This window comes from Coregonus clupeaformis, chromosome 15, assembly GCF_020615455.1.
Source record: "Coregonus clupeaformis isolate EN_2021a chromosome 15, ASM2061545v1, whole genome shotgun sequence".
NCBI classification, from domain to species: Eukaryota; Metazoa; Chordata; class Actinopteri; order Salmoniformes; family Salmonidae; genus Coregonus; species Coregonus clupeaformis.
In genome coordinates this window covers 26,151,208-26,164,768 of record NC_059206.1, presented here as the reverse complement: position 1 = coordinate 26,164,768, position 13,561 = coordinate 26,151,208, and the positions used below count along the sequence as shown (strand labels likewise).

General features: G+C 45.1%; 1 protein-coding gene across 2 annotated transcripts in view; it reads right to left on the bottom strand.

Moving 5' to 3' along the window:
• The window catches only part of LOC121582308 (coiled-coil domain-containing protein 102A), an 84,037-nt gene extending 70,822 nt beyond the window's left edge, over nucleotides 1-13,215 (bottom strand). The window contains exon 1 of one of the 2 annotated variants that reach the window (XM_041898023.2): nucleotides 13,052-13,215. The gene's annotated coding sequence lies outside the window, so the exon portion shown is untranslated. The remainder of the gene's footprint in view (nucleotides 1-13,051) is intronic. The other variant, XM_041898024.2, reaches the window with a different exon arrangement.
• Nucleotides 13,216-13,561: the final 346 nt, after the last annotated feature.

Genomic DNA, 13,561 nt, shown 5'->3' with positions numbered 1-13,561 from the left:
ACATTCAGGGACAAGCTCTGAAGGAGAGAAAATGTATACTGGACAGCCATACAAAATGAATAAAAGCAGAATCACAAAGCTATATGAAATACCGACGCACAAATATTAGTGGAGGGAGGTCATTTGGAAGAAATGTTGTTGTTGTTGTACTTTTATCCCTTTTTCGTGATATCCAATTGGTAGTTACAGTCTTGTCCCATCGCTGCAACTCCGCTACGGACTCGGGAGAGGCGAAGGTCGAGAGCCATGCGTCCTCCGAAACACGACCCTGCCAAGCCGCACTGCTTCTCGACACACTGCTCGCTTAACCCGGAAGCCAGCCGCACCAATGTGTCGGAGGAAACACTGTCCAGCTGGCGACCAAAGTCAGCTTGCAGGCGCCCGGCCCGCCACAAGGAGTCGCTAGAGCGCGATAGACTAGCTAGCCATTCTTTATTTTTAGTGCTAGCTGTGGTGGTGCCATGGCAATCGATGAACAAATGACAGACATAGCAATTGAGAATATGTCATTCACATCCAGACACAAAATTGGTTAGTACACTCTGAGCCCTGGTTTAATATACTTTTTTTTTTTTTTTTTTTTACACAAACCAACACTCATTACACATGCAAATACATGAATCCACAAATAAACAAATACCAAATAATGACTCACAGACAGAGGTTCCTGTAACTACTAACATGAGCCCCTATGACAGTCGCCCACATTAAAAGTCTCATTGATGTGATCAAAGAGCAAAAGGCAGTAGAGCTGAACAGGAGCAGAATTCCAGCTAAATTCACAGCAGGATATAAAGTAGGTCTAACTAAAACAGTACAACTGCAGTCAGAGGAAAGTGTGTGGGATTTTTTCCAGACTTGGAAATGGGTTAGCAGTAGTGGATGAGGTGAGACGTAATTGCATTGCAATGGGCTTTGGACACCTTAAAATTGCTATATGAATACAATCCATTATATTCAATTCATATTGGCTACTCGTTTAGAGAATTGGTTACCACACACCTATACATGTATGCATAAACAAATGCACACAATACGACACACATATTGAAACAAATTGGACATATTTTAGAGGATTCACTGATATGTAATAACAAAATAATAATAATTTGGACATACAGTTGAAGTCGGAAGTTTACATACACTTAGGTTGGAGTCATTAAAACTCGTTTTTCAACCACTCCACAAATGTCTTGTTAACAAACTATAGTTTTGGCAAGTCGGTTAGGACATCTACTTTGTGCATGACACAAGTAATTTTTCCAACTATTGTTTACAGACAGATTATTTCACTTATAATTGACTGTATCACAATTCCAGTGGGTCAGAAGATTACATATACTAAGTTGACTGTGCCTTTATACAGCTTGGAAAATTCCATAAAATGATGTCATGGCTTTAGAAGCTTCTGATAGGCTAATTGACGTCAATTGGAGGTGTACCTGTGGATGTATTTCAAGGCCTAACTTCAAACCCAGTGCCTCTTTGTTTCACATCATGGGAAAATCAAAAGAAATCAGCCAAGACCTCAGGAAGAAAATTGTAGACCTCCACAAGTCTGGTTCATCCTTGGGAGCAATTTCCAAACGCCTGAAGGTACCACGTTCATCTGTACAAACAATAGTACGCAAGTATAAACACCATGGGACCACGCAGCCGTCATACCGCTCAGGAAGGAGACGTGTTCTTTCTCCTAGAGATGAACGTACTTTGGTGCGAAAAGTGCAAATCAATCCCAGAACAACAGCAAAGGACCTTGTGAAGATGCTGGAGGAAACAGGTACAAAAGTATCTATATCCACAGTAAAATGAGTCCTATATCGACATAACCTGAAAGGCCATTCAGCAAGGAAGAAGCCACTGCTCCAAAACCGCCAGACTACGGTTTGCAACCGCACATTGGGACAAAGATCGTACTTTTTGGAGAAATGTCCTCTGGTCTGATGAAACAAAAATAGAACTGTTTGGCCATAATGACCATCGTTATGTTTGGAGGAAAAAGGGGGCAGCTTGCAAGCCGAAGAACACCATCCCAACCGTGAAGCACGGCGGTGGCAGCATCATGCTGTGGGGGTGCTTTGCTGCAGTAGGGACTGGTGCACTTCACAAAATAGATGGCATCATGAGGAAGGAAAATTATGTGGATATATTTAAGCAACATCTCAAGACATCAGTCAGGAAGTTAAAGCTTGGTCGCAAATGGGTCTTCCAAATGGACAATGACCCCAAGCATACTTCCAAAGTTGTGGCAAAATGGGTTAAGGACAACAAAGTCAAGGTATTGGAGTGGCCATCACAAAGCCCTGACCTCAATCCTATAGAAAATGTGTGGGCAGAACTGAAAAAGCATGTGCGAGCAAGGAGGCCTACAAACCTGATTCAGTTACACCAGCTCTGTCAGGAGGAATGGGCCAAAATTCAACCAACTTATTGTGGGAAGCTTGTGGAAGGCTACCCGAAACGTTTGACCCAAGTTAAACAATTTAAAGGCAATGCTACCAAATACTAATTGAGTGTATGTAAACTTCTGACCCACAAAAGCTGAAATAAATCATTCGCTCTACTATTATTCTGACATTTCACATTCTTAAAATAAAGTGGTGATCCTAACTGAACTAAGACAGTGAATTTTTACTAGGATTAAATGTCAGGAATTGTGAAAAACTGAATTTAAATGTATTTGGCTAAGGTGTATGTAAACTTCCGACTTCAACTGTATATTTGTCCTATTTCATACATGTGTATTATGCACATTGGAAATGTGTTTTTTGCATATCCCAACTCCCCCTAAGAGTGGGGTCACGGCCAGCCAAAACCTGGAGGAAGTAGGGTTAAGTGTCTTGCTCCAGGGCACATCGATATATTTTTTACCTTGGGGGCTCGGGATTTGAAGAAGCAACCTTTCAGTTACTGGCCCAACGCTCTAACCGCTAGGCTACCTTTCGCCTGTGTTGTTGCAATGATGTGCTGTGTTCAGCATAGTGACCTTGCTACCTCAGAGTTGTCTCTACCTGTGTATTGCTGAGTGTCCAGAGTCCAGAGCAGCTCTGCATCACAGTGTGGTGCAGTATCAAATAGCCATCATTTATTCAGCAGCCAGCCCAGAGCCCAGGCAGGCCAGGGAGTGATGGAGGGCTGAAGAGATACTGTTTGACTGCCTGTTTCACTGCCTGCTCTCTGCAGCTTGGTGAGAGAATATATCTTTCAACCTCCTAAGCCAAGAGTAGAACAAATCTGACTGCAGGATATGAACTTCAAAGCGTGAAACAAATTGATTCATTTTGATGGGAAATTTCCGCATAATCTTTAGGCATTAACTCTGAATTTCTGTTTTAAGCCTATCCCAAAGGTTAGCCATTAACTCTGAATGGTTAAGGTAAGGGTTAAGGTTTGGGATATGCTTAAAACAAAAATCTCAAAAACTACTTTCTATCACTGAATTCGAACTTGCACCCTTTGGGCTAAGAGGCATTAACTCGGAATAGTTAAGGTAAGGGTTACGGTTTGGGATAGGTTAAAAATAAAATTATATTGCTGGATTCAAACTTGGAACCTTTGGAATCAGAGGGTCCTTTGCTTATGCCCATCTGCCATTCCTGTCCACAACACCCGAGCAAAACTGAAACGTACTTGAAGGTAACGGCGCTCACTGTTGCACCTAGTGGCAGTTTCCACATCATTTCCTGACGTCCTCAGACATGGATGGATGTCGAATACTGACCTGGCTGGTTATGCCACAGTACAAACCCCAATTTATCTCTCCCCATTAGGGGGGTCAAACTGTCTGGGATTAGGGGGTAGAGAGGGAGGGGCTTATCACCCATACAAACTCCAACAGAAACACACATAAAGATGGCCATCTGGTCCATAGTTAGGTTGTTTCCTTGTTGGAGCAGAGTGACACAAGGCTCAGACCTATCCTGTGGGCCGGGGGATGAGACGACTTAACCCCCCTTACAGGCATCTCCTACATGCACTGCAATGACCCAGCAGGATTAGGAAGTGTACGTTTGAACGAAGCTGGGGGTGTAGGGAGAAGACACCCGTCACGGTAGGTTCAAATAAATGTTGTCAGGAGGGCTAGGAAACACCCCAATATATCCACTATCCCTCAGTTTAGTCAGTTTCTCCCCTCTTCTACCATCCCCTCATTCCCTCTCCTTTTCCACTCGTACCTCTCCTCTATTCTTACCACTATCTTCCCCATCCTCCTCCTCCCTCTCTGTCACGAACGTTGAGAGACGGGTCGGACCAAGGTGCAGCGTGAAAAGCGTACATGTTTATTAACTAAATAAACATTCAACAAAACAAGAAACAACGTAACGTGAAGTCCAGGAGTGGAGCCGCTGACCGGCGCTGGACTGGACCCCGGTGGAGCGGAATGCTCTGACTCCGGAATGGAGCCGCTGACCGGAGCTGGACTGGCACCGGTGGAGCGGATTGCTCTGGCTCCGGAGTGGAGCCGCTGACCGGAGCTAGACTGGGCACCGGTGGAGCGGACTGCTCTGGCTCCGGAGTGGAGCAGCTGACCGGTGCTGGACCAGGCACCGGTGGAACGGGCCGGGCCGGACTAGGGACACGCACCACTGGTCTGGTGCGAGGAGCAGGAACGGGCCGGGCCGGACTGGAGACACGCACCACAGGTCTGGTGCGAGGAGCAGGAACGGGCCGGGCCAGACTGGGGACACGCACCACAGGTCTGGTGCGAGGAGCAGGAACGGGCCGGGCCGGACTGGGGACACGCACCACTGGTCTGGTGCGAGGAGCAGGAACGGGCCGGACTGGAGACACGCACCACAGGTCTGGTGCGAGGAGCAGGAACGGGCCGGGCCGGACTGGGGACATGCACCACAGGTCTGGTGCGAGGAGCAGGAACGGGCCGGGCCGGACTGGGGACACGCACCACTGGTCTGGTGCGAGGAGCAGGAACGGGCCGGGCTGGAGACATGCACCACAGGTCTGGTGCGAGGAGCAGGAACGGGCCGGGCCGGACTGGAGACACACACCACTGGTTTGGTGCGGGGAGCAGGTACGGGCCGTACCAGGCTAGCGACACGCACCACTGGTTTGGTGCGGGGAGTAGGTACGGACCTTACTGGACTGGGAGCACGCACCACTGGCTTGGTGCGAGGAGCAGGCACGGACCTTACCAGACTGGGAGCACGCACCACTGGCTTGGTGCGAGAAGCAGGCACGGACCTTACCGGACTGGGAGCACGCACCACTGACTTGGTGCGAGGAGCAGGCACGAGGCGTCCCGGACTGGGAACCCGGACTGGCTACGACTGTACCAGTCCTTTACTCTCCGCGCCCAATCCTCCTCCAGTGAGGACTCCTCCGGGAGCCCCCACGAGTTAGGGAACAGAAACTCATCGTCGTCGTCATCCTCCGACTACTCAGTGTAAAACTGTTCCTATTCCTGTTCCCATGGTCGTAGGGACTCCAACTGGAACCCCACCGGGTGCAGTGGTCGGGGCTCTTCTCTCTCGATCCCCGACCACCCCTTTAGCCCCCCCAAATGTTTTTATTGGGTCTGCCTCTCGGGCTTCCTCCTCGGCCGGCGCCGGCGGTGTCGCCGTTGCTCCTCTCCTACCCGGGCTTCCTCTGTCTGTTCGCAAGGACGGCGATCCATCCCAGCCTGGATCTCCTACCATGTCCGAGATCCCTTACCATCCAGGATCTCCTCCCATGTCCAGGAGGTCTGCTCCTGGCCACGCTGCTTGGTCCTCGTTTGGTGGGATCTTCTGTCACGAACGTTGAGAGACGGGTCGGACCAAGGTGCAGCGTGAAAAGCGCACATGTTTATTAACTAAATAAACATTCAACAAAACAAGAAACAACGTAATGTGAAGTCCAAAGGGCTATACACATACCAGCCTAACAGGAACAAGATCCCACCATATACAGTAGGCAATGGGCTACCTAAGTATGATCCCCAATCATAGACAATGAGCGACAGCTGCCTCTGATTGGGAATCATACCCGGCCAGACATAGAAATAGAATAACTAGAACATAAACATAGAATATACAACATAGATTTCCACACCCTGACTCAACAAACAAGAGTTCTATAGGTCAGGGCGTGACACTCTCTGCTGGGGCTACAGTGGTTAGACCAGATTCTGAGTGACAGAGTGAATCCTGCTTCTCCTCTCCTCCTCAGTAGAGCTGCTCCTCTCTGCAGGGCCTGTCAGCTCAGTGAGGAGTCCTGCTGTTTCAATCAGAGGAAAACACCACCAGTCCACCACACCCTCCCATCTGTCCCCCTGCCTCTCAGCTCCCCTTCCATTAATCATTCCTGTCCCCAAAACAGCATTTATTTTCCATTAAAACAGTATCGATAAACATGCCAGCACAATCAGGAATTATTTGTTATAACCCAATTTCAGCTTGCACGGTTAAATTAAATTGGAAATGTACCACCTCACATGCTGTTATGAATGATTGGATAAAAGCCCCAACTCACTGTATGAAGCAGACAATATTATTAGTCATGGGATGACTTTACCTCCCAGGATGGGTCTCAGTGTTTCTTCACTCATGAACACATCAGCCAAGTGGATGACTGTATAAGCTGCCTCTAAAAAGCCATTATTTACACACAACTTAAAGGTTAAGTCAATAAATTGTTTAGGCAGACAGGTGTTAGGGAGAGCAAGAGAGAGTGAGAGAGAGAGAGAGAGAGAGAGAGATACTCTCAGTTAGCTCGTTTAACTAGAGGCAAGTGTCAAGGAGTAAGGAAAAAATTAAATGGGGTGGTAAATACTGTGGCTGTAACATCAAGCAGGCTCCTGGCTACGTTTTGCCGCTAAGCGCAATAAGCTCAATCCCTCACCACAGGATCGAGTCCACACTAGTGCTATAACACAGTGGGGTGGGGTAAAATAAGTCAATCACTAACACTGGGGTGGGGACAGATCCTCAGTCCAGTTAGTAGTAGGTGTTAAATTGCAGTAAAAAGATACAGGCTGTGGTGTAGAGTATGGATGAAGGCACCTTCCCTCTATTGATCTGACTGTAATTTATTTAGGCATGTATCACAGCTTTCTGTCAGACAGATGGATAGGTAGAGATGGCTGGCGCTGTGCAGAGCAACTGTGCAGAGATTTTTGAAGTGTTACTTGTTCTTACTTTTCATCAAATAGAGGGTCTTTTCCTGACAGGGGGCCCACCCCCATTAGCCGGGCATCAACGGTAAGTGGTGGCGGCTGTAAGGCAGAAGTAATTGAGCATTAAAGCTCTCTACATCTGTCTGCACATGGGCGGACGGAGAGAAACTACAGGATCAGACATTATGATAGGCTCTCCCAGAAGGAAAGGTTTTACTGTGACGCCAACTGCCAAAACAGGGAAACAGAATACCTCCAGGAAGCTTAACAGAGGCTGACCAACGCTATTGTCTGACACTTTAAATGATAACTCACATGTTGTCCCAGTTGGTGGTGGGATGTGTTGGCAGTCCCCCACATCACAACAAAGCCCATTCAATCAGTGTCATCAGACTACCTGTGGGTATTTCTGTGTAACTGGCTTTGAGATCAACCAATCCACTGCACAGCAATCTGAGGAGGCTTCAGAGACCTTCATGTGATTGCACCTATAGGAATATAGTCCTCCCTCACATCACTATGAAAGGCAGAACTGACGCCAGCCCAAAATAAATCCCTCTCATGGTCTTCTCATCAACACACACAGAGGAAACAGGGCGACAATAAAAGAAGGCATACCAGCATTTATGAGCTCATATTATATCAATCATTTTTGGCTACATCGGCGCCAAATTTTGTCTGGTCAAGGCTGATGGCAGTCTTGGCCTCCACCAATGAAAAGTTAAAGAAAGGAAATTACATTTCAATAAATTATCCAGAAACACAGATTGCCTATGACTTGTTTTACTTCAGTGCTTTTATTAGCCTATAACAGACATGTACCTACATTTGGTTTGCATGACACACTTGTGTCTTTAATACACACCAAACACACTCATAAATACACAGCGCCCAATGGAATCTGGGCTGCATTACATTAGGGAGAGCAGACCTAGGTTCTTTAATGTAGCCGAGGCCTGGTCCTCCTCACCATTTGTTCCACTGACGGAACAAACCAGGGCTGATGTCTGCGCTCTGTGGACGTAAATAGGGGCCTCTTTCTCTAATAATGAAGCACATAGCATGCCACAGTCCCTCTCAACCTAAAGCCACTAGAAGCTGCTTCTAGTGCATCTGGCAGACTGCTTAGAGAGGCACAGACCGTCCAATGATGTCAGTCTGTTTGTCCCACCCAAAAGGCTACAGGGTGACTTACGGTCACTCCCTGGAGAGAGGGCAGCCAAACTTGTTTCCAGGTTGGAAGGAGAGGGAAGGGAAGAGGGGGTTTGTCAGTGGTGGTCAGTCAACTCCCCAACTCCGCTGTCTGCTCCACCCACATCTCCTTCCTGTGGTCTCTGGACAACAACATAACAATCTCTGAAAACAACGTTAAAGTCACTCTCTCACAACACACACTCTAGAATTAAACAGAAAGTTGCTTTAACGACTGCAACCACAGCAAGATTGCCCGATAGTGATGCCCCATTGACAGACAAGACCAAAGGCATTCCATGCCTTGCTCAAATGTAACATTACTGCCAAACAGTAATTACATTGTCTTATATAAAGCTAAAGTTAGATATTCTGTCACATTCACATGGAAAGACTTGCAGGCAGTATTGAATTCACATCAATAGCCACTGAATCAGAGCTATTTCTAAACTGATGTGATGCTCTATTATTTTCAATGCTTAAACTCAGAAAGGAGCAATATTAGCAAGGGTAGCCATTGCAACAATCCACTACTCTCTGTAACAGCTGGCGTTATGTCATCAAAACGTTCAAAGGAGCCATGTGCCCCTGAGGCCATATTCATGGCAAGCAAGGTCATTCTTCCACTTTGTTCCAGAGAAATATGCAGTATCCGAGGGTGTCTTAGGGAGATTTGGGATACGCAAAAAACACATTCCTAATTCACACATGCGTACAATACACACTTGTACATGTGTGAAATAGGACAAATATATTACTATGCAAAGGCCAGCAAATTCCTCCTAGATCCTCTCATCATTGATAAAGAGTATATTCTTCTCTCCGTTCTCCCAGGTTTGGCCTGCTAGGACAGACTGGACTGACTGGACAGCCAACAACAAATTACGCAAACCAACCCTAACTGTCTCAAGATATCAAGTAAAATAGTAATGGATGCTGGTTTTGGAAACATGGTCCTCTACATACAAGATAAGATCAACATTTGTGTGACTGTGCCATACTGAACAGTATGCAGACCTCTGGATGTCAGCCATATCAACCATCACAGTGGTGTGTCACAAGTGAGCTCTGCAGAAGGCTGATAATTCAATTGAGCGATTAGGACACCAACAAGCAAACTAAAACTGGCTGATGGTGAATGATGGTAGATGACACACCCCCTTCAACATGCATACTGAAAACAGACCAAACTCATCTAGTCTCCTCTTCTTATCTTTGGTTGGCGCGAAAAAACAAATATGGCGGCGCGCACAAACTACCCATCGTCGGATTACTTTAGATTTATAGAGAGTTTTTTACTCAATTATTTTGATCAATTGTGAGCTCATCCGTGGTGTGATGAATTGTAAATAGTAATTGTTATTAGCTAATTCATATTATGGTTTCTGTCAGCCGAGAGTTAGCTAAATATGACCGCTTGTGTTAGATCAATCTTTCCTCAGTTAGCGCTAGGACTAATGTAGCCCACATTTTACGGTTTGGATGATTGTGTTATGATGCCACTACTTCTGTGAATGTCTGAACATTGCATCCAAAATAAACTGGTCACATTCAGGATATAATGTTATAAGGACTATGTTCATGCAACAAAAAAAATGTGGGGGAAAAATGTGGCCAGCTCAAACGCTGACGGTTGCATCAATCGAAACTGGAAGTTCTAAATAACCGTTCTAATCACACCAGTTTGAGCGTACGCTGCAGGGACCACTGTAGAATGATCACACACGTGTGCTTCTGGATCAGTCATTAAGCTAAGCCTCAGACTGTATACCCATCCTATGACTGATGATTTGACAATAATTGAAGCATGGTCATGGGGCTGAGACAGCACTGCAATAGGAGCTTCTAGACATCAATCTGTCATAGGGTCTCTGTCCCTGACCATGAACTTACCAGCGCAGAGCTGATAGAGGAAATGGCTCCTTAAACATGTATTAACAGTCATTACTTATTGTACCCAGTGCCACAGAGGTCTACTGATGTCAGCTCTGATTCTTCACTTGTTTTTCTTCTGGACATGTCTTCCAGTCAGGAATAAATAACAATATTTATGTCAGTCAATTAACTGGATTAGAGAGGGAGAGGGTAGAGGGGGGAAGAGAGAGAGAGAGAGAGAGAGAGAGAGAGAGAGAGAGAGAGAGAGAGAGAGAGAGAGAGAGAGAGAGAGAGAGAGAGAGAGAGAGAGAGCAAAGGGAATGGAGAAGGGGGTTTGAGGGGAGAGCAAACACTATGAGAGGGTAAAGAGCTTGGTGTGGAGGAATGGAATGCATTTAGCGAGGATGATTGTAGGTACACTGTCAATTTGGCATGCAGACTACATACCAATTGCTCTTGATTGCACCAAAATAAACACAGTATAGCCTCCAGTATTTATCCTGGACATTCACTAAAAGAGTAGCTGTGCTACACTTAAACCACCAGTACTCTATGCGCCATTGTTATATTCTGACATTGTTTATGTAAGTGTTGAGAGGGGTGGAGAGGTATTGGAGGATGTTGATATTCCACACAGGAAGTAAGACAAAGGAGAAGTATTTTCAAAGCCAAAGGCATAGTCTACTCTACATGTAGCGTAGAGTCTTTGGGTTTTTAGAAAGGCGGTACATCAATCCTGTGTAGTATTATTGTTATTACACACACACAGACAGATTCAGAATGTCAGTTCACAGACACACAGTCTGCTGCATGTGGCACGCAAGCAGATGGGTCTGTGCCATCCTAAAAATGTGGTGTTGCCATGACAACCACACACGGTGGCGTTGTCCATCTGTATGTGTGTGTGTGCGTTTGTGAGAAGAAGTCTATTAGAGATGTGAATTATCTCAGTATTTGGGTCTGTCTGTTTAGCTGACCCATGCATCAGGTAGCCATTAAGAAGCTTACCAAAGCAAGCCCAGTTAGTGTTTGGACATTCATTCAGGGGGTTATGTGCCTGAATTTGGGGAGTAAGGTTGTAAAGAAAAGATCAGTTGGACTCATCCCCATCATCCTCATTCTTGTCATCTTCATCAACAGTCATCCAGTAGGTAGGCAGACTACAGCAGGCTAAACAGGGACATCACAGGAGTGGACTACAGCCAGCGTGGCCAGGGTTTCAGTGAGCATGCCTCACTCAGCCCCAAGCCTGGTTAGTCAGGACAGGAGCATTGAGAAAAGAAGCGGAATAAAGGCGAGGAGGAGAGACATTTTTTTTTGGAGGAGAAAGGGGAACATGTTGAGAGTTATAGGGCCGGCTGTCCTATAAATCAATTTTCACTTTTCCACAAGATTTGATTTAACTGCTCTCTATTGTAACTATTTTTAAAACGGAAACCAATATTCAAAGATGACAGTGAATAACCAAGAGGAACCTCCCATTATAATTTAGAATGGTGGGATTTATCGTGGAAGAATATTTGCTGTGGCCTTGGAGTTGCTATTACAAATGTGGAAAATGTGAGAGTGACCTGGGCTTAGTGAAACTTTTCTGACCACACATTAACACGGTTTTGAAGTGGAAGACCAGGGGTGTTTTTTTTTAAAGCTGGGTGTAAAGGCAGATGGCCCAGACCCAGCCTGGAGGAAAAAATATGTTATGTTTTTTTAAAACCTGAAGGCTATGTCTATTCAATCAGAACCAATCAGTATGTTTGGGAAGGGGAAAGGAGATGAGGGAACGACAGCTGAGCTGGATGAAAGAGAGAGGAAGAGTGATACAAGGAGATAGAGAGTGGAATAGGGTTAACTTGAGCATAAACCATAATAAGCATGTCCCATTGATTCAATGTCACTTTTACAATATTATGGAAAATATAACAACAAAAACCATGTAATGCAGTACCCTAAAATAAGATTTTACAGAATAATAGGCTATAGAGCTGGCATCATCTTCTGGGAAACACCCATTCATTACAAACAAGAAACGTTCAAACGAAGGGAAAGGTTGCATGCAAGCCATGTAACAATGGAATTTCCAATAAAGTAGGCCTATACAAAAAAATGTGTATTTAGAAAAAGATCATGCAGAGATTTCCAGTCCTGTAGAACTAACTAACTTCCATGCTGATTTTAACACAGTAGAGCTAGTGCTGTGACAACAATGATGGCACAATACTTTCAGCAGATGGATTCCCCAAGAATGATGCCACTGAATGTAAAAAATATGTCATCCACTAACCTATGTTATTCGGTGTCATTCAACGGTCTCCTTCAACAGTCCTCTAAAATTGTCGTAGCAAATACTGTAGTGTAACATGATTGTTTCTTCAATAAGAGGTACAGTATCAATCAAACTTGTGAACTTCGCACTTTGTTGTGAGATTGTAACACACGCGCCTCGTTATAAACGAGTTATAAGTGCGCCATTGCAGTTCATAAGCAATGCCATTTCACAGGGGAAATGTCGGTCAACTCAAACAGAGAATAATTAACTCCTGACAGCTACAACACTTCTAGCAAGCTAGGTGGAGTGAAGAAAAAATTATTCCATTATATCAACTTCATGGTGTGGTAATTCTGTAGTAAAATCAAGCAACAATGTTTCAACATTGTCAAGTTAGTCAACATACAGACAAACGTCTGTATTATATTTATTCACGAATATTGAATAATCTCCATGCACACACAAGGACAGAAAGGGATCAGACTGGGCTTTCCTGCATGGATTCTGCCGTGTTGTCTGTCATTTGACACCCCAGTGTTGCAAGCAAGCTGTGGCTTTCAAGTGAAACTAGCTGTCCACTGCAGAATAAAATACATATATGCACATACCTTTATAATCGCACAATTCCAGTTTACTCTAAATGCCACTTGATGCGATATTTGTTGAGTAGAAGTCGCTATTCTCTCTTCGATAGTCTTCCCGTCATTTTTCCTAAAGGAATTTTTCCTTGGGAATTGGAGGTATTGCTAGCGGAGCGGGGAAGCGAAAAAGGGTGGGACTTGGAGATGAGGGCGGCACCAAAGACGGCGCTTTGAAACCTTCCATCCAGCCTACTGACAGTTTGAGAAATTGTTGAAAAGGCCAATCCCTTGTAGTATGGAAGTATGGGAAGAATAGCCTTGATTATAAAATCATATCCATGGTTAAATAAACAGCCAGTGTAAGTAACTGTAACACCTTTTACTGAATTCCAAATGTCTATTACATATCAAAGAAAACAATGTAGATTAAAAGTGTTTTTCTCTCAACATTTTAAGGAAGAGGACCCAAGCTTTCTCTCTTTTGTAGGCTACAACCTCAGAGAGTGTAACCTAGATACCGCTATGGTGTGTGTGCTT